This window comes from Taudactylus pleione, unplaced genomic scaffold, assembly GCF_031769625.1.
Source record: "Taudactylus pleione unplaced genomic scaffold, aTauple2 ptg000100l, whole genome shotgun sequence".
NCBI classification, from domain to species: domain Eukaryota; kingdom Metazoa; phylum Chordata; class Amphibia; order Anura; family Myobatrachidae; genus Taudactylus; species Taudactylus pleione.
In genome coordinates this window covers 1-20,990 of record NW_028284502.1, presented here as the reverse complement: position 1 = coordinate 20,990, position 20,990 = coordinate 1, and the positions used below count along the sequence as shown (strand labels likewise).

The 20,990-nt window shown below is 34.9% G+C and overlaps 13 non-coding genes across 13 annotated transcripts; 12 read left to right on the top strand and 1 right to left on the bottom strand.

The window, feature by feature from the left end:
* The first annotated feature begins 1,488 nt into the window (after positions 1 to 1,488).
* TRNAS-GCU (transfer RNA serine (anticodon GCU)) lies at positions 1,489 to 1,570 on the top strand. Its single transcript has one exon. It is a non-coding gene; the product is annotated as a tRNA-Ser (tRNA).
* A 448-nt stretch (positions 1,571 to 2,018) lies between these two features.
* TRNAS-GCU (transfer RNA serine (anticodon GCU)) lies at positions 2,019 to 2,100 on the bottom strand. Its single transcript has one exon. It is a non-coding gene; the product is annotated as a tRNA-Ser (tRNA).
* Positions 2,101 to 3,049: 949 nt separating this feature from the next.
* On the top strand, positions 3,050 to 3,131 carry TRNAS-GCU (transfer RNA serine (anticodon GCU)). Its single transcript has one exon. It is a non-coding gene; the product is annotated as a tRNA-Ser (tRNA).
* Positions 3,132 to 5,756: 2,625 nt separating this feature from the next.
* On the top strand, positions 5,757 to 5,838 carry TRNAS-GCU (transfer RNA serine (anticodon GCU)). Its single transcript has one exon. It is a non-coding gene; the product is annotated as a tRNA-Ser (tRNA).
* A 2,283-nt stretch (positions 5,839 to 8,121) lies between these two features.
* Positions 8,122 to 8,203, top strand: TRNAS-GCU (transfer RNA serine (anticodon GCU)). Its single transcript has one exon. It is a non-coding gene; the product is annotated as a tRNA-Ser (tRNA).
* A 2,015-nt stretch (positions 8,204 to 10,218) lies between these two features.
* On the top strand, positions 10,219 to 10,300 carry TRNAS-GCU (transfer RNA serine (anticodon GCU)). The gene has a single exon. It is a non-coding gene; the product is annotated as a tRNA-Ser (tRNA).
* Positions 10,301 to 11,247: 947 nt separating this feature from the next.
* TRNAS-GCU (transfer RNA serine (anticodon GCU)) lies at positions 11,248 to 11,329 on the top strand. Its single transcript has one exon. It is a non-coding gene; the product is annotated as a tRNA-Ser (tRNA).
* A 1,254-nt stretch (positions 11,330 to 12,583) lies between these two features.
* TRNAS-GCU (transfer RNA serine (anticodon GCU)) lies at positions 12,584 to 12,665 on the top strand. The gene has a single exon. It is a non-coding gene; the product is annotated as a tRNA-Ser (tRNA).
* Positions 12,666 to 14,680: 2,015 nt separating this feature from the next.
* TRNAS-GCU (transfer RNA serine (anticodon GCU)) lies at positions 14,681 to 14,762 on the top strand. The gene has a single exon. It is a non-coding gene; the product is annotated as a tRNA-Ser (tRNA).
* A 947-nt stretch (positions 14,763 to 15,709) lies between these two features.
* On the top strand, positions 15,710 to 15,791 carry TRNAS-GCU (transfer RNA serine (anticodon GCU)). Its single transcript has one exon. It is a non-coding gene; the product is annotated as a tRNA-Ser (tRNA).
* A 1,259-nt stretch (positions 15,792 to 17,050) lies between these two features.
* On the top strand, positions 17,051 to 17,133 carry TRNAS-GCU (transfer RNA serine (anticodon GCU)). Its single transcript has one exon. It is a non-coding gene; the product is annotated as a tRNA-Ser (tRNA).
* Positions 17,134 to 19,152: 2,019 nt separating this feature from the next.
* Positions 19,153 to 19,234, top strand: TRNAS-GCU (transfer RNA serine (anticodon GCU)). Its single transcript has one exon. It is a non-coding gene; the product is annotated as a tRNA-Ser (tRNA).
* Positions 19,235 to 20,184: 950 nt separating this feature from the next.
* On the top strand, positions 20,185 to 20,266 carry TRNAS-GCU (transfer RNA serine (anticodon GCU)). Its single transcript has one exon. It is a non-coding gene; the product is annotated as a tRNA-Ser (tRNA).
* Positions 20,267 to 20,990: the final 724 nt, after the last annotated feature.

Sequence of the window (20,990 nt, the reverse complement as noted above, 5' to 3'; positions counted from 1 at the left end):
AGTGGTGTCAGAAAACCCTTCTTTATTTGTGCCAGAAAGATGAGGATGCCGAGTGGTTGAGGCGATGGACTTCACTTCACTTCACTTATGAAGCATTATTTGCAAAAATTCCATTTCCAAGCAAACAATTCCAAACCGACGAGGATGGGATTTGAACCCATGCATGCAGAGCACAATCCATTGTGCTCTGCACGCATGGGTTCAAAGCCCATCCTCGTCGGTTTGGAATTGTTTGCTTGGAAATGGAATTTTTGCAAATAATGCTTCATAAGTGAAGCTGACACTCAAATGTCAAAAATAAACTAGTTCAATTAAGAAATCTACTTCAATGAACAATACTTTTCATTCAAGACATACATAGCACACATTTAGTGAAAAGCTACCATTACTCTTATAGTAGAAGTCATGTCATTGGCCAGATGTCTATGTTATGATTTTTTGTCATTTGTGATAGATCAAAATGATGGTGAAGTAGTTTACAAATATAGGTTACGTTTAAAGTAAAATAAATGTTCTTTAAGCAAAGGCTCACTTGAAAGTGGACTTGCTAACAAGCCTGTGATATTGCTGAGAACAGAACCAACAATGTATAAAGAATTGATTTAAAATATGACAAGTGGTGTCACAAAACCCTTCTTTATTTGTGCCAGAAAAACGAGGTGGCCGAGTGGTTGAGGCGATGGACTTCACTTCACTTATGAAGCATTATTTGCAAAAATTGCATTTCCAAGCAAACAATTCCAAACCGACGAGGATGGGATTTGAACCCATGCATGCAGAGCACAATCCATTGTGCTCTGCATGCATGGGTTCAAAGCCCATCCGCGTCGACTTGGAATTGTTTGCTTGGAAATTGAATTTTTGCAAATAATGCTTCATAAGTGAAGCTGACACTCAAATGTCAAAAATAAACTAGTTCAATTAAGAAATCTACTTCAATGAACAATAGTTTTCATTCAAGACATACATAGCACACATTTAGTGAAAATCTACCATTACTATTATAGTAGAAGTCATGTCATTGGCCAGATGTTTATGTTATGATTTTTTTGTCATTTGTGATGGATCAACATGATTGTGTAGTAGTTCACAAATATAGGTTCATAAGTGAAGCTGACACTCAAATGTCAAAAATAAACTAGTTCAATTAAGAAATCTACTTCAATTAACGATACTTTTCATTCAAGACATACATAGCACACATTTAGTGAAAATCTACCATTACTGTTATAGTAGAAGTCATGTCATTGGCCAGATGTGTATGTTATGATTTTTTTGTCATTTGTGATGGATCAACATGATGGTGTAGTAGTTCACAAATATAGGTTACGTTTAAATTAATTAAATGTTCTTTAAGCAAAGGCTCACTTGAAAGTGGACTTGCTAACAAGCCTGTGATATTGATGAGAACACAACCATCAATGTTTAAAGAATTGATTTAAAATATGACAAGTGGTTTCAGAAAACCCTTCTTTTTTCTGCCAGAAAGACGAGGTGGCCGAGTGGTTAAGGCGGTGGACTGCTAATCCATTGTGCTCTGCACGCATGGGTTCAAATCCCATCTTCGTCGGTTTGGAATTGTTTGTTTGGAAATGCAAACAAAGAAGGGTTTTCTGACACCACTTGTCATGTTTTAAATCAATTCTTTCTACATTGTTGGTTGTGTTCTCAGCAATATCACAGGCCTGTTAGCAATTCCACTTTCAAGTGAGCCTTTGCTTAAAGAACATTTATTTTACTTTAAACATAACCTATATTTGTGAACTACTACACCAGCATGTTGATCCATCACAAACGACAGAAAATCATAACATACACATCTGGCCAATGACATGACTTCTACTATAACAGTAATGGTAGATTTTCACTAAATGTGTGCTATGTATGTCTTTAATGAAAAGCATTGTTCAATGAAGTAGATTTCTTAATTGAATTAGTTTATTTTTGACTTTTGAGTGTCAGCTTCACTTATGAAGCATTATTTGCAAAATTCCATTTCCAGGCAAACAATTCCAAACCAACGAGGATGGGATTTGAACCCATGCGTGCAGAGCACAATGGATTAGCAGTCCATCGCCTTAACCACTCGGCTACCTCGTCTTTCTGGCACAAAAAAGAATGGTTTTCAAGACACCACTTGTCATATTTTAAATCAATTCTTTATACATTGTTGGTTGTGTTCTCATCAATATCACATGCTTGTTAGCAAGTCCACTTTCAAGTGAGCCTTTGCTTAAATAACATATATTTTACTTCAAATGTAACCTATATTTGTGAACAACTACACCATCATGTTGATCCATCACAAATGACAAAAAATCATAACTTACACATCTGGCGAATGACATGACTTCTACTATAACAGTAATAGTAGTTTTTCCCTAAATGTGTGCTATGAATGTCTTTAATGAAAAGCATTGTTCATTGAAGTAGATTTCTTTATTGAACTAGTATATTTTTGACATTTGAGTGTCAGCTTCACTTAAGAAGCATTATTTGCAAAAATTCCATTTCCAAGCAAACAATTCCAAACCGACGAGGATGGGATTTGAACCCATGCATGGAGAGCACAATGGATTGTGCGCTGCATGCATGGGTTCAAATCCCTTCCTCATTGGTTTGGAATTGTTTGCTTGGAAATGGAATTTTGCAAATAATGCTTCATAAGTGAAGCTGACACTCAAAAGTCAAAAATAAACTAATTAAATTAAGAAATTTACTTCAATGAACAATGCTTTTCATTAAAGACATACATAGCACACATTTAGTGAAAATCTACCATTACTGTTATAGTAGAAGTCATGTCATTGGCCAGATGTGTATGTTATGATTTTTTGTCGTTTGTGATGGATCAACATGCTGGTGTAGTAGTTCACAAATATAGGTTATGTTTAAAGTAAAATAAATGTTCTTTAAGCAAAGGCTCACTTGAAAGTGGAATTGCTAACATGCCTGTGATATTGCTGAGAACACAACCAACAATGTATAAAGAATTGATTTAAAATATGACAATTGGTGTCCGAAAACCCTTCTCTACTTGTGCCAGAAAGATGAGGTGGCCGAGTGGTTAAGGCGATGGACTGCTAATCCATTGTGCTCTGCACGCATGGGTTCAAATCCCATCCTCGTCGACTTGGAATTGTTTGCTTGGAAATTTAATTTTTGCAAATAATGCTTCATAAGTGAAGCTGACACTCAAATGTCAAAAATAAACTAGTTCAATTAAGAAATCTACTTCAATGAACAATGCTTTTCATTAAAGACATACATAGAACACATTTAGTGAAAAGCTACCATTACTCTTATAGTAGAAGTCATGTCATTGGTCAGATGTCTATGTTATGATTTTTTGTCATTTGTGATGGATCAAAATGATGGTGAAGTAGTTCACAAATATAGGTTACGTTTAAAGTAAAATAAATGTTCTTTAAGCAAAGGCTCACTTGAAAGTGGACTTGCTAACAAGCCTGTGATATTGCTGAGAACAGAACCAACAATGTATAAAGAATTGATTTAAAATATGACAAGTGGTGTCAGAAAACCCTTCTTTATTTGTGCCAGAAAGACGAGGTGGCCGAGTGGTTGAGGCGATGGACTTCACTTCACTTCACTTATGAAGCATTATTTGCAAAAATTCCATTTCCAAGCAAACAATTCCAAACCGATGAGGATGGGATTTGAACCCATGCATGCAGAGCACAATCCATTGTGCTCTGCACGCATGGGTTCAAAGCCCATCCTCGTCGACTTGGAATTGTTTGCTTGGAAATTGATTTTTTGCAAATAATGCTTCATAAGTAAAGCTGACACTCAAATGTCAAAAATAAACTAGTTCAATTAAGAAATCTACTTCAATGAACAATAGTTTTCATTCAAGACATACATAGCACACATTTAGTGAAAATCTACCATTACTATTATAGTAGAAGTCATGTCATTGGCCAGATGTATATCTTATGATTTTTTTGTCATTTGTGATGGATCAACATGATTGTGTAGTAGTTCACAAATATAGGTTCATAAGTGAAGCTGACACTCAAATGTCAAAAATAAACTAGTTCAATTAAGAAATCTACTTCAATGAACAATACTTTTCTTTCAAGACATACATAGCACACATTTAGTGAAAATCTACCATTACTGTTATAGTAGAAGTCATGTCATTGGCCAGATGTGTATGTTATGATTTTTTTGTCATTTGTGATGGATCAACATGATGGTGTAGTAGTTCACAAATATAGGTTACGTTTAAAGTAAAATAAATGTTCTTTAAGCAAAGGCTCACTTGAAAGTGGACTTGCTAACAAGCCTGTGATATTGATGAGAACACAACCATCAATGTTTAAAGAATTGATTTAAAATATGACAAGTGGTGTCAGAAAACCCTTCTTTGTTTGTGCCAGAAAGACGAGGTGGCCGAGTGGTTAAGGCGGTGGACTGCTAATCCATTGTGCTCTGCACGCATGGTTTCAAAGCCCATCCTCGTCGGTTTGGAATTGTTTGCTTGGAAATGGAATTTTTGCAAATAATGCTTCATAAGTGAAGCTGACACTCAAATGTCAAAAATAAACTAGTTCAATTAAGAAATCTACTTCAATGAACAATACTTTTCATTCAAGACATACATAGCACACATTTAGTGAAAATCTACCATTACTGTTATAGTAGAAGTCATGTCATTGGCCAGATGTGTTTGCTATGATTTTTTGTCATTTGTGATGGATCAACATGATTGTGTAGTAGTTCACAAATATAGGTTCATAAGTGAAGCTGACACTCAAATGTCAAAAATAAACTAGTTTAATTAAGAAATCTACTTCAATGAATAATACTTTTCATTCAAGACATACATAGCACACATTTAGTGAAAATCTACCATTACTGTTATAGTAGAAGTCATGTCATTGGCCAGAAGTGTATGTTATGATTTTTTGTCATTTGTGATGGATCAACATGATGGTGAAGTAGTTTACAAATATAGGTTACGTTTAAAGTAAAATAAATGTTCCTTAAGCAAAGGCTCACTTGAAAGTGGACTTGCTAACAAGCCTGTGATATTGCTGAGAACAGAACCAACAATGTATAAAGAATTGATTTAAAATATGACAAGTGGTGTCAGAAAACCCTTCTTTATTTGTGCCAGAAAGACGAGGTGGCCGAGTGGTTGAGGCGATGGACTTCACTTCACTTATGAAGCATTATTTGCAAAAATTCCATTTCCAAACAAACAATTCCAAACCGACGAGGATGGGCTTTGAACCCAATCATGCAGAGCACAATCCATTGTGCTCTGCACGCATGGGTTCAAAGCCCATCCTCGTTGGTTTGGAATTGTTTGCTTGGAAATGGAATTTTTGCAAATAATGCTTCATAAGTGAAGCTGACACTCAAATGTCAAAAATAAACTAGTTCAATTAAGAAATCTACTTCAATGAACAATACTTTTCATTCAAGACATACATAGCACACATTTAGTGAAAATCTACCATTACTCTTATAGTAGAAGTCATGTCATTGGCCAGATGTCTATGTTTTGATTTTTTGTCATTTGTGATGGATCAAAATGATGGTGAAGTAGTTTACAAATATAGGTTACGTTTAAAGTAAAATAAATGTTCTTTAAGCAAAGGCTCAGTTGAAAGTGGACTTGCTAACATGCCTGTGATATTGCTGAGAACACAACCAACAATGTATAAAGAATTGATTTAAAATATGACAAGTGGTGTCAGAAAACCCTTCTCTACTTGTGCCAGAAAGATGAGGTGGCCGAGTGGTTTAGGCGATGGACTGCTAATCCATTGTGCTCTGCACGCATGGGTTCAAATCCCATCCTTGTCAACTTGGAATTGTTTGCTTGGAAATTTAATTTTTGCAAATAATGCTTCATAAGTGAAGCTGACACTCAAATGTCAAAAATAAACTAGTTCAAATAAGAAATCTACTTCAATGAACAATGCTTTTCATTAAAGACATACATAGAACACATTTAGTGAAAATCTAACATTACTGTTATAGTAGAAGTCATGTCATTGGCCAGATGTGTATGTTATGATTTTTTGTCGTTTGTGATGGATCAACATGATGGTGTAGTAGTTCACAAATATAGGTTACGTTTAAAGTAAAATAAATGTTCTTTAAGCAAAGGCTCACTTGAAAGTGGACTTGCTAACAAGCCTGTGATATTGCTGAGAACAGAACCAACAATGTATAAAGAATTGATTTAAAATATGACAAGTGGTGTCAGAAAACCCTTCTTTATTTGTGCCAGAAAGACGAGGTTGCCGAGTGGTTGAGGCGATGGACTTCACTTCACTTCACTCTGCACGCATGGGTTCAAAGCCCATCCTCGTCGGTTTGGAATTGTTTGCTTGGAAATGGAATTTTTGCAAATAATGCTTCATAAGTGAAGCTGACACTCAAATGTGAAAAATAAACTAGTTCAATTAAGAAATCTACTTCAATGAACAATACTTTTCATTCAAGACATACATAGCACACATTTAGTGAAAAGCTACCATTACTCTTATAGTAGAAGTCATGTCATTGGCCAGATGTCTATGTTATGATTTTTTGTCATTTGTGATAGATCAAAATGATGGTGAAGTAGTTTACAAATATAGGTTACGTTTAAAGTAAAATAAATGTTCTTTAAGCAAAGGCTCACTTGAAAGTGGACTTGCTAACAAGCCTGTGATATTGCTGAGAACACAACCAACAATATATAAACAATTGATTTAAAATATGACAAGTGGTGTCAGAAAACCCTTCTCTACTTGTGCCAGAAAGACGAGGTGGCCGAGTGGTTAAGGCGATGGACTGCTAATCCTTTATGCACTGCACGCATGGGTTCAAATCCCATCCTCGTCGGCTTGGAAATGGATTTTTTGCAAATAATGCTTCATAAGTGAAGCTGACACTCAAAGGTCAAAAATAAACTAGTTCAATTAAGAAATCTACTTCAATGAACAATACTTTTTATTCAAGACATACATAGCACACATTTAGTGAAAATCTACCATTACTGTTATAGTAGAAGTCATGTCATTGGCCAGATGTGTTTGCTATGATTTTTTGTCATTTGTGATGGATCAACATGATTGTGTAGTAGTTCACAAATATAGGTTCATAAGTGAAGCTGACACTCAAATGTCAAAAATAAACTAGTTTAATTAAGAAATCTACTTCAATGAATAATACTTTTCATTCAAGACATACATAGCACACATTTAGTGAAAATCTACCATTACTGTTATAGTAGAAGTCATGTCATTGGCCAGAAGTGTATGTTATGATTTTTTGTCATTTGTGATGGATCAACATGATGGTGAAGTAGTTTACAAATATAGGTTACGTTTAAAGTAAAATAAATGTTCCTTAAGCAAAGGCTCACTTGAAAGTGGACTTGCTAACAAGCCTGTGATATTGCTGAGAACAGAACCAACAATGTATAAAGAATTGATTTAAAATATGACAAGTGGTGTCAGAAAACCCTTCTTTATTTGTGCCAGAAAGATGAGGTGGCCGAGTGGTTGAGGCGATGGACTTCACTTCACTTATGAAGCATTATTTGCAAAAATTCCATTTCCAAACAAACAATTCCAAACCGACGAGGATGGGCTTTGAACACATGCATGCAGAGCACAATCCATTGTGCTCTGCATGCATGGGTTCAAAGCCCATCCTCGTCGGTTTGGAATTGTTTGCTTGGAAATGGAATTTTTGCAAATAATGCTTCATAAGTGAAGCTGACACTCAAATGTCAAAAATAAACTAGTTCAATTAAGAAATCTACTTCAATGAACAATACTTTTCATTCAAGACATACATAGCACACATTTAGTGAAAATCTACCATTACTCTTATAGTAGAAGTCATGTCATTGGCCAGATGTCTATGTTTTGATTTTTTGTCATTTGTGATGGATCAAAATGATGGTGAAGTAGTTTACAAATATAGGTTACGTTTAAAGTAAAATAAATGTTCTTTAAGCAAAGGCTCACTTGAAAGTCGACTTGCTAACATGCCTGTGATATTGCTGAGAACACAACCAACAATGTATAAAGAATTGATTTAAAATATGACAATTGGTGTCCGAAAACCCTTCTCTACTTGTGCCAGAAAGATGAGGTGGCCGAGTGGTTAAGGCGATGGACTGCTAATCCATTGTGCTCTGCACGCATGGGTTCAAATCCCATCCTCGTCGACTTGGAATTGTTTGCTTGGAAATTTAATTTTTGCAAATAATGCTTCATAAGTGAAGCTGACACTCAAATGTCAAAAATAAACTAGTTCAATTAAGAAATCTACTTCAATGAACAATGCTTTTCATTAAAGACATACATAGAACACATTTAGTGAAAAGCTACCATTACTCTTATAGTAGAAGTCATGTCATTGGTCAGATGTCTATGTTATGATTTTTTGTCATTTGTGATGGATCAAAATGATGGTGAAGTAGTTCACAAATATAGGTTACGTTTAAAGTAAAATAAATGTTCTTTAAGCAAAGGCTCACTTGAAAGTGGACTTGCTAACAAGCCTGTGATATTGCTGAGAACAGAACCAACAATGTATAAAGAATTGATTTAAAATATGACAAGTGGTGTCAGAAAACCCTTCTTTATTTGTGCCAGAAAGACGAGGTGGCCGAGTGGTTGAGGCGATGGACTTCACTTCACTTCACTTATGAAGCATTATTTGCAAAAATTCCATTTCCAAGCAAACAATTCCAAACCGATGAGGATGTGATTTGAACCCATGCATGCAGAGCACAATCCATTGTGCTCTGCACGCATGGGTTCAAAGCCCATCCTCGTCGACTTGGAATTGTTTGCTTGGAAATTGATTTTTTGCAAATAATGCTTCATAAGTAAAGCTGACACTCAAATGTCAAAAATAAACTAGTTCAATTAAGAAATCTACTTCAATGAACAATAGTTTTCATTCAAGACATACATAGCAAACATTTAGTGAAAATCTACCATTACTATTATAGTAGAAGTCATGTCATTGGCCAGATGTATATCTTATGATTTTTTTGTCATTTGTGATGGATCAACATGATTGTGTAGTAGTTCACAAATATAGGTTCATAAGTGAAGCTGACACTCAAATGTCAAAAATAAACTAGTTCAATTAAGAAATCTACTTCAATGAACAATACTTTTCTTTCAAGACATACATAGCACACATTTAGTGAAAATCTACCATTACTGTTATAGTAGAAGTCATGTCATTGGCCAGATGTGTATGTTATGATTTTTTTGTCATTTGTGATGGATCAACATGATGGTGTAGTAGTTCACAAATATAGGTTACGTTTAAAGTAAAATAAATGTTCTTTAAGCAAAGGCTCACTTGAAAGTGGACTTGCTAACAAGCCTGTGATATTGATGAGAACACAACCATCAATGTTTAAAGAATTGATTTAAAATATGACAAGTGGTGTCAGAAAACCCTTCTTTGTTTGTGCCAGAAAGACGAGGTGGCCGAGTGGTTAAGGCGGTGGACTGCTAATCCATTGTGCTCTGCACGCATGGTTTCAAAGCCCATCCTCGTCGGTTTGGAATTGTTTGCTTGGAAATGGAATTTTTGCAAATAATGCTTCATAAGTGAAGCTGACACTCAAATGTCAAAAATAAACTAGTTCAATTAAGAAATCTACTTCAATGAACAATACTTTTCATTCAAGACATACATAGCACACATTTAGTGAAAATCTACCATTACTGTTATAGTAGAAGTCATGTCATTGGCCAGATGTGTTTGCTATGATTTTTTGTCATTTGTGATGGATCAACATGATTGTGTAGTAGTTCACAAATATAGGTTCATAAGTGAAGCTGACACTCAAATGTCAAAAATAAACTAGTTTAATTAAGAAATCTACTTCAATGAATAATACTTTTCATTCAAGACATACATAGCACACATTTAGTGAAAATCTACCATTACTCTTATAGTAGAAGTCATGTCATTGGCCAGATGTCTATGTTTTGATTTTTTGTCATTTGTGATGGATCAAAATGATGGTGAAGTAGTTTACAAATATAGGTTACGTTTAAAGTAAAATAAATGTTCTTTAAGCAAAGGCTCAGTTGAAAGTGGACTTGCTAACATGCCTGTGATATTGCTGAGAACACAACCAACAATGTATAAAGAATTGATTTAAAATATGACAAGTGGTGTCAGAAAACCCTTCTCTACTTGTGCCAGAAAGATGAGGTGGCCGAGTGGTTTAGGCGATGGACTGCTAATCCATTGTGCTCTGCACGCATGGGTTCAATTCCCATCCTTGTCAACTTGGAATTGTTTGCTTGGAAATTTAATTTTTGCAAATAATGCTTCATAAGTGAAGCTGACACTCAAATGTCAAAAATAAACTAGTTCAAATAAGAAATCTACTTCAATGAACAATGCTTTTCATTAAAGACATACATAGAACACATTTAGTGAAAATCTAACATTACTGTTATAGTAGAAGTCATGTCATTGGCCAGATGTGTATGTTATGATTTTTTGTCGTTTGTGATGGATCAACATGATGGTGTAGTAGTTCACAAATATAGGTTACGTTTAAAGTAAAATAAATGTTCTTTAAGCAAAGGCTCACTTGAAAGTGGACTTGCTAACAAGCCTGTGATATTGCTGAGAACAGAACCAACAATGTATAAAGAATTGATTTAAAAGATGACAAGTGGTGTCAGAAAACCCTTCTTTATTTGTGCCAGAAAGACGAGGTTGCCGAGTGGTTGAGGCGATGGACTTCACTTCACTTCACTCTGCACGCATGGGTTCAAAGCCCATCCTCGTCGGTTTGGAATTGTTTGCTTGGAAATGGAATTTTTGCAAATAATGCTTCATAAGTGAAGCTGACACTCAAATGTGAAAAATAAACTAGTTCAATTAAGAAATCTACTTCAATGAACAATACTTTTCATTCAAGACATACATAGCACACATTTAGTGAAAAGCTACCATTACTCTTATAGTAGAAGTCATGTCATTGGCCAGATGTCTATGTTATGATTTTTTGTCATTTGTGATAGATCAAAATGATGGTGAAGTAGTTTACAAATATAGGTTACGTTTAAAGTAAAATAAATGTTCTTTAAGCAAAGGCTCACTTGAAAGTGGACTTGCTAACAAGCCTGTGATATTGCTGAGAACACAACCAACAATATATAAACAATTGATTTAAAATATGACAAGTGGTGTCAGAAAACCCTTCTCTACTTGTGCCAGAAAGACGAGGTGGCCGAGTGGTTAAGGCGATGGACTGCTAATCCATTATGCACTGCACGCATGGGTTCAAATCCCATCCTCGTCGGCTTGGAAATGGATTTTTTGCAAATAATGCTTCATAAGTGAAGCTGACACTCAAAGGTCAAAAATAAACTAGTTCAATTAAGAAATCTACTTCAATGAACAATACTTTTTATTCAAGACATACATAGCACACATTTAGTGAAAATCTACCATTACTGTTATAGTAGAAGTCATGTCATTGGCCAGATGTGTTTGCTATGATTTTTTGTCATTTGTGATGGATCAACATGATTGTGTAGTAGTTCACAAATATAGGTTCATAAGTGAAGCTGACACTCAAATGTCAAAAATAAACTAGTTTAATTAAGAAATCTACTTCAATGAATAATACTTTTCATTCAAGACATACATAGCACACATTTAGTGAAAATCTACCATTACTGTTATAGTAGAAGTCATGTCATTGGCCAGAAGTGTATGTTATGATTTTTTGTCATTTGTGATGGATCAACATGATGGTGAAGTAGTTTACAAATATAGGTTACGTTTAAAGTAAAATAAATGTTCCTTAAGCAAAGGCTCACTTGAAAGTGGACTTGCTAACAAGCCTGTGATATTGCTGAGAACAGAACCAACAATGTATAAAGAATTGATTTAAAATATGACAAGTGGTGTCAGAAAACCCTTCTTTATTTGTGCCAGAAAGATGAGGTGGCCGAGTGGTTGAGGCGATGGACTTCACTTCACTTATGAAGCATTATTTGCAAAAATTCCATTTCCAAACAAACAATTCCAAACCGACGAGGATGGGCTTTGAACACATGCATGCAGAGCACAATCCATTGTGCTCTGCATGCATGGGTTCAAAGCCCATCCTCGTCGGTTTGGAATTGTTTGCTTGGAAATGGAATTTTTGCAAATAATGCTTCATAAGTGAAGCTGACACTCAAATGTCAAAAATAAACTAGTTCAATTAAGAAATCTACTTCAATGAACAATACTTTTCATTCAAGACATACATAGCACACATTTAGTGAAAATCTACCATTACTCTTATAGTAGAAGTCATGTCATTGGCCAGATGTCTATGTTTTGATTTTTTGTCATTTGTGATGGATCAAAATGATGGTGAAGTAGTTTACAAATATAGGTTACGTTTAAAGTAAAATAAATGTTCTTTAAGCAAAGGCTCACTTGAAAGTCGACTTGCTAACATGCCTGTGATATTGCTGAGAACACAACCAACAATGTATAAAGAATTGATTTAAAATATGACAATTGGTGTCCGAAAACCCTTCTCTACTTGTGCCAGAAAGATGAGGTGGCCGAGTGGTTAAGGCGATGGACTGCTAATCCATTGTGCTCTGCACGCATGGGTTCAAATCCCATCCTCGTCGACTTGGAATTGTTTGCTTGGAAATTTAATTTTTGCAAATAATGCTTCATAAGTGAAGCTGACACTCAAATGTCAAAAATAAACTAGTTCAATTAAGAAATCTACTTCAATGAACAATGCTTTTCATTAAAGACATACATAGAACACATTTAGTGAAAAGCTACCATTACTCTTATAGTAGAAGTCATGTCATTGGTCAGATGTCTATGTTATGATTTTTTGTCATTTGTGATGGATCAAAATGATGGTGAAGTAGTTCACAAATATAGGTTACGTTTAAAGTAAAATAAATGTTCTTTAAGCAAAGGCTCACTTGAAAGTGGACTTGCTAACAAGCCTGTGATATTGCTGAGAACAGAACCAACAATGTATAAAGAATTGATTTAAAATATGACAAGTGGTGTCAGAAAACCCTTCTTTATTTGTGCCAGAAAGACGAGGTGGCCGAGTGGTTGAGGCGATGGACTTCACTTCACTTCACTTATGAAGCATTATTTGCAAAAATTCCATTTCCAAGCAAACAATTCCAAACCGATGAGGATGTGATTTGAACCCATGCATGCAGAGCACAATCCATTGTGCTCTGCACGCATGGGTTCAAAGCCCATCCTCGTCGACTTGGAATTGTTTGCTTGGAAATTGATTTTTTGCAAATAATGCTTCATAAGTAAAGCTGACACTCAAATGTCAAAAATAAACTAGTTCAATTAAGAAATCTACTTCAATGAACAATAGTTTTCATTCAAGACATACATAGCAAACATTTAGTGAAAATCTACCATTACTATTATAGTAGAAGTCATGTCATTGGCCAGATGTATATCTTATGATTTTTTTGTCATTTGTGATGGATCAACATGATTGTGTAGTAGTTCACAAATATAGGTTCATAAGTGAAGCTGACACTCAAATGTCAAAAATAAACTAGTTCAATTAAGAAATCTACTTCAATGAACAATACTTTTCTTTCAAGACATACATAGCACACATTTAGTGAAAATCTACCATTACTGTTATAGTAGAAGTCATGTCATTGGCCAGATGTGTATGTTATGATTTTTTTGTCATTTGTGATGGATCAACATGATGGTGTAGTAGTTCACAAATATAGGTTACGTTTAAAGTAAAATAAATGTTCTTTAAGCAAAGGCTCACTTGAAAGTGGACTTGCTAACAAGCCTGTGATATTGATGAGAACACAACCATCAATGTTTAAAGAATTGATTTAAAATATGACAAGTGGTGTCAGAAAACCCTTCTTTGTTTGTGCCAGAAAGACGAGGTGGCCGAGTGGTTAAGGCGGTGGACTGCTAATCCATTGTGCTCTGCACGCATGGTTTCAAAGCCCATCCTCGTCGGTTTGGAATTGTTTGCTTGGAAATGGAATTTTTGCAAATAATGCTTCATAAGTGAAGCTGACACTCAAATGTCAAAAATAAACTAGTTCAATTAAGAAATCTACTTCAATGAACAATACTTTTCATTCAAGACATACATAGCACACATTTAGTGAAAATCTACCATTACTGTTATAGTAGAAGTCATGTCATTGGCCAGATGTGTTTGCTATGATTTTTTGTCATTTGTGATGGATCAACATGATTGTGTAGTAGTTCACAAATATAGGTTCATAAGTGAAGCTGACACTCAAATGTCAAAAATAAACTAGTTTAATTAAGAAATCTACTTCAATGAATAATACTTTTCATTCAAGACATACATAGCACACATTTAGTGAAAATCTACCATTACTCTTATAGTAGAAGTCATGTCATTGGCCAGATGTCTATGTTTTGATTTTTTGTCATTTGTGATGGATCAAAATGATGGTGAAGTAGTTTACAAATATAGGTTACGTTTAAAGTAAAATAAATGTTCTTTAAGCAAAGGCTCAGTTGAAAGTGGACTTGCTAACATGCCTGTGATATTGCTGAGAACACAACCAACAATGTATAAAGAATTGATTTAAAATATGACAAGTGGTGTCAGAAAACCCTTCTCTACTTGTGCCAGAAAGATGAGGTGGCCGAGTGGTTTAGGCGATGGACTGCTAATCCATTGTGCTCTGCACGCATGGGTTCAAATCCCATCCTTGTCAACTTGGAATTGTTTGCTTGGAAATTTAATTTTTGCAAATAATGCTTCATAAGTGAAGCTGACACTCAAATGTCAAAAATAAACTAGTTCAAATAAGAAATCTACTTCAATGAACAATGCTTTTCATTAAAGACATACATAGAACACATTTAGTGAAAATCTAACATTACTGTTATAGTAGAAGTCATGTCATTGGCCAGATGTGTATGTTATGATTTTTTGTCGTTTGTGATGGATCAACATGATGGTGTAGTAGTTCACAAATATAGGTTACGTTTAAAGTAAAATAAATGTTCTTTAAGCAAAGGCTCACTTGAAAGTGGACTTGCTAACAAGCCTGTGATATTGCTGAGAACAGAACCAACAATGTATAAAGAATTGATTTAAAATATGACAAGTGGTGTCAGAAAACCCTTCTTTATTTGTGCCAGAAAGACGAGGTTGCCGAGTGGTTGAGGCGATGGACTTCACTTCACTTCACTCTGCACGCATGGGTTCAAAGCCCATCCTCGTCGGTTTGGAATTGTTTGCTTGGAAATGGAATTTTTGCAAATAATGCTTCATAAGTGAAGCTGACACTCAAATGTGAAAAATAAACTAGTTCAATAAGAAATCTACTTCAATGAACAATACTTTTCATTCAAGACATACATAGCACACATTTAGTGAAAAGCTACCATTACTCTTATAGTAGAAGTCATGTCATTGGCCAAGATGTCTATGTTATGATTTTTTGTCATTTGTGATAGATCAAAATGATGGTGAAGTAGTTTACAAATATAGGTTACGTTTAAAGTAAAATAAATGTTCTTTAAGCAAAGGCTCACTTGAAAGTGGACTTGCTAACAAGCCTGTGATATTGCTGAGAACACAACCAACAATATATAAACAATTGATTTAAAATATGACAAGTGGTGTCAGAAAACCCTTCTCTACTTGTGCCAGAAAGACGAGGTGGCCGAGTGGTTAAGGCGATGGACTGCTAATCCATTATGCACTGCACGCATGGGTTCAAATCCCATCCTCGTCGGCTTGGAAATGGATTTTTTGCAAATAATGCTTCATAAGTGAAGCTGACACTCAAAGGTCAAAAATAAACTAGTTCAATTAAGAAATCTACTTCAATGAACAATACTTTTTATTCAAGACATACATAGCACACATTTAGTGAAAATCTACCATTACTGTTATAGTAGAAGTCATGTCATTGGCCAGATGTGTTTGCTATGATTTTTTGTCATTTGTGATGGATCAACATGATTGTGTAGTAGTTCACAAATATAGGTTCATAAGTGAAGCTGACACTCAAATGTCAAAAATAAACTAGTTTAATTAAGAAATCTACTTCAATGAATAATACTTTTCATTCAAGACATACATAGCACACATTTAGTGAAAATCTACCATTACTGTTATAGTAGAAGTCATGGTCATTGGCCAGAAGTGTATGTTATGATTTTTTGTCATTTGTGATGGATCAACATGATGGTGAAGTAGTTTACAAATATAGGTTACGTTTAAAGTAAAATAAATGTTCCTTAAGCAAAGGCCTCACTTGAAAGTGGACTTGCTAACAAGCCTGTGATATTGCTGAGAACAGAACAACCAACAATGTATAAAGAATTGATTTAAAATATGACAAGTTGGTGTCAGAAAACCCTTCTTTATTTGTGCCAGAAAGATGAGGTGGCCGAGTGGTTGAGGCGATGGACTTCACTTCACTTATGAAGCATTATTTGCAAAAATTCCATTTCCAAACAAACAATTCCAAACCGACGAGGATGGGCTTTGAACACATGCATGCAGAGCACAATCCATTGTGCTCTGCATGCATGGGTTCAAAGCCCATCCTCGTCGGTTTGGAATTGTTTGCTTGGAAATGGAATTTTTGCAATAATGCTTCATAAGTGAAGCTGACACTCAAATGTCAAAAATAAACTAGTTCAATTAAGAAATCTACTTCAATGAACAATACTTTTCATTCAAGACATACATAGCACACATTTAGTGAAAATCTACCATTACTCTTATAGTAGAAGTCATGTCATTGGCCAGATGTCTATGTTTTGATTTTTTGTCATTTGTGATGGATCAAAATGATGGTGAAGTAGTTTACAAATATAGGTTACGTTTAAAGTAAAATAAATGTTCTTTAAGCAAAGGCTCACTTGAAAGTCGACTTGCTAAACATGCCTGTGATATTGCTGAGAACACAACCAACAATGTATAAAGAATTGATTTAAAATATGACAATTGGTGTCCGAAAACCCTTCTCTACTTGTGCAGAAAGATGAGGTGGGCCGAGTGGTTAAGGCGATGGACTGCTAATCCATTGTGCTCTGCACGCATGGGTTCAAATCCCATCCTCGTCGACTTGGAATTGTTTGCTTGGAAAATTTAATTTTTGCAAATAATGCTTCATAAGTGAAGCTGACACTCAAATGTCAAAAATAAACTAGTTCAATTAAGAAATCTACTTCAATGAACAATGCTTTTCATTAAAGACATACATAGAACACATTTAGTGAAAAGCTACCCATTACTCTTATAGTAGAAGTCATGTCATTGGTCAGATGTCTTATGTTATGATTTTTTGTCATTTGTGATGGATCAAAATGATGGTGAAGTAGTTCACAAAATATAGGTTACGTTTAAAGTAAAATAAATGTTCTTTAAGCAAAGGCTCACTTGAAAGTGGACTTGCTAACAAGCCTGTGATATTGCTGAGAACAGAACCAACAATGTATAAAGAATTGATTTAAAATATGACAAGTGGTGTCAGAAAACCCTTCTTTATTTGTGCCAGAAAGACGAGGTGGGCCGAGTGGTTGAGGCGATGGACTTCACTTCACTTCACTTATGAAGCATTATTGCAAAAATTCATTTCCAAGCAAACAATTCCAAACCGATGAGGATGTGATTTGAACCCATGCATGCAGAGCACAATCCATTGTGCTCTGCACGCATGGGTTCAAAAGCCCATCCTCGTCGACTTGGAATTGTTTGCTTGGAAATTGATTTTTTGCAAATAATGCTTCATAAGTAAAGCTGACACTCAAATGTCAAAAATAAACTAGTTCAATTAAGAAATCTACTTCAATGAACAATAGTTTTCATTCAAGACATACATAGCACACATTTAGTGAAAATCTACCATTACTATTATAGTAGAAGTCATGTCATTGGCCAGATGTATATCTTATGAGTTTTTTTGTCATTTGTGATGGATCAACATGATTGTGTAGTAGTTCACAAATATAGGTTCATAAGTGAAGCTGACACTCAAATGTCAAAAATAAACTAGTTCAATTAAGAAATCTACTTCAATGAACAATTACTTTTTCTTTCAAGACATACATAGCACACATTTAGTGAAAATCTACCATTACTGTTATAGTAGAAGTCATGTCATTGGCCAGATGTGTATGTTATGATTTTTTTGTCATTTGTGATGGATCAACATGATGGTGTAGTAGTTCACAAATATAGGTTACGTTTAAAGTAAAAATAAATGTTCTTTAAGCAAAGGCTCACTTGAAAGTGGACTTGCTAACAAGCCTGTGATATTGATGAGAACACAACCATCAATGTTTAAAGAATTGATTTAAAATATGACAAGTGGTGTCAGAAAACCCTTCTTTGTTTGTGCCAGAAAGACGAGGTGGCCGAGTGGTAAGGCGGTGGACTGCTAATCCATTGTGCTCTGCACGCATGTTTCAAAGCCCATCCTCGTCGGTTTGGAATTGTTTGCTTGGAAATGGAATTTTTGCAAATAATGCTTCATAAGTGAAGCTGACACTCAAATGTCAAAAATAAACTAGTTCAATTAAGAATCTACTTCAATGAACAATACTTTTCATTCAAGACATACATAGCACACATTTAGTGAAAATCTACCATTACTGTTATAGTAGAAGTCATGTCATTGGCCAGATGTGTTTGCTATGATTTTTTGTCATTTGTGATGGATCAACATGATTGTGTAGTAGTTCACAAATATAGGTTCATAAGTGAAGCTGACACTCAAATGTCAAAAATAAACTAGTTTAATTAAGAAATCTACTTCAATGAATAATACTTTCATTCAAGACATACATAGCACACATTTAGTGAAAATCTACCATTACTCTTATAGTAGAAGTCATGTCATTGGCCAGATGTCTATGTTTTGATTTTTTGTCATTTGTGATGGATCAAAATGATGGTGAGTAGTTTACAAATATAGGTTACGTTTAAAGTAAAATAAATGTTCTTTAAGCAAAGGGCTCAGTTGAAAGTGGACTTGCTAACATGCCTGTGATATTGCTGAGAACACAACCAACAATGTATAAAGAATTGATTTAAAATATGACAAGTGGTGTCAGAAAACCCTTCTCTACTTGTGCCAGAAAGATGAGGTGGCCGAGTGGTTTAGGCGATGGACTGCTAATCCATTGTGCTCTGCACGCATGGGTTCAAATCCCATCCTTGTCAACTTGGAATTGTTTGCTTGGAAATTTAATTTTTGCAAATAATGCTTCATAAGTGAAGCTGACACTCAAATGTCAAAAATAAACTAGTTCAAATAAGAAATCTACTTCAATGAACAATGCTTTTCATTAAAGACATACATAGAACACATTTAGTGAAAATCTAACATTACTGTTATAGTAGAAGTCATGTCATTGGCCAGATGTGTATGTTATGATTTTTTGTCGTTTGTGATGGATCAACATGATGGTGTAGTAGTTCACAAATATAGGTTACGTTTAAAGTAAAATAAATGTTCTTTAAGCAAAGGCTCACTTGAAAGTGGGACTTGCTAACAAGCCTGTGATATTGCTGAGAACAGAACCAACAATGTATAAAGAATTGATTTAAAATATGACAAGTGGTGTCAGAAAACCCTTCTTTATTTGTGCCAGAAAGACGAGGTTGCCGAGTGGTTGAGGCGATGGACTTCACTTCACTTCACTCTGCAACGCATGGGTTCAAAGCCCATCCTCGTCGGTTTTGGAATTGTTTGCTGGAAATGGAATTTTTGCAAATAATGCTTCATAAGTGAAGCTGACACTCAATGTGAAAAATAAACTAGGTTCAATTAAGAAATCTACTTCAATGAACAATACTTTTCATTCAAGACATACATAGCACACATTTAGTGAAAAGCTACCATTACTCTTATAGTAGAAGTCATGTCATTGGCCAGATGTCTATGTTATGATTTTTTGTCATTTGTGATAGATCAAAATGATGGTGAAGTAGTTTACAAATATAGGTTACGTTTAAAGTAAAATAAATGTTCTTTAAGCAAAGGCTCACTTGAAAGTGGACTTGCTAACAAGCCTGTGGATATTGCTGAGAACACAACCAACAATATATAAAACAATTGATTTAAAATATGACATGTGGTGTCAGAAAACCCTTCTCTACTTGTGCAGAAAGACGAGGTGGCCGAGTGGTTAAGGCGATGGACTGCTAATCCATTATGCACTGCACGCATGGGTTCAAATCCCATCCTCGTCGGCTTGGAAATGGATTTTTTGCAAATAATGCTTCATAAGTGAAGCTGACACTCAAAGGTCAAAAATAAACTAGTTCAATTAAGAAATCTACTTCAATGAACAATACTTTTTATTCAAGACATACATAGCACACATTTAGTGAAAATCTACCATTACTGTTATAGTAGAAGTCATGTCATTGGCCAGATGTGTTTGCTATGATTTTTTGTCATTTGTGATGGATCAACATGATTGTGTAGTAGTTCACAAATATAGTTCATAAGTGAAGCTGACACTCAAATGTCAAAAATAAACTAGTTTAATTAAGAAATCTACTTCAATGAATAATACTTTTCATTCAAGACATACATAGGCACACATTAGTGAAAATCTACCATTACTGTTATAGTAGAAGTCATGTCATTGGCCAGAAGTGTATGTTATGATTTTTTGTCATTTGTGATGGATCAACATGATGGTGAAGTAGTTTACAAATATAGGTTACGTTTAAAGTAAAATAAATGTTCCTTAAGCAAAGGCTCACTTGAAAGTGGACTTGCTAACAAGCCTGTGATATTGCTGAGAACAGAACCAACAATGTATAAAGAATTGATTTAAAATATGACAAGTGGTGTCCAGAAAACCCTTCTTTATTTGTGCCAGAAAGATGAGGTGGCCGAGTGGTTGAGGCGATGGACTTCACTTCACTTATGAAGCATTATTTGCAAAAATTCCATTTCCAAACA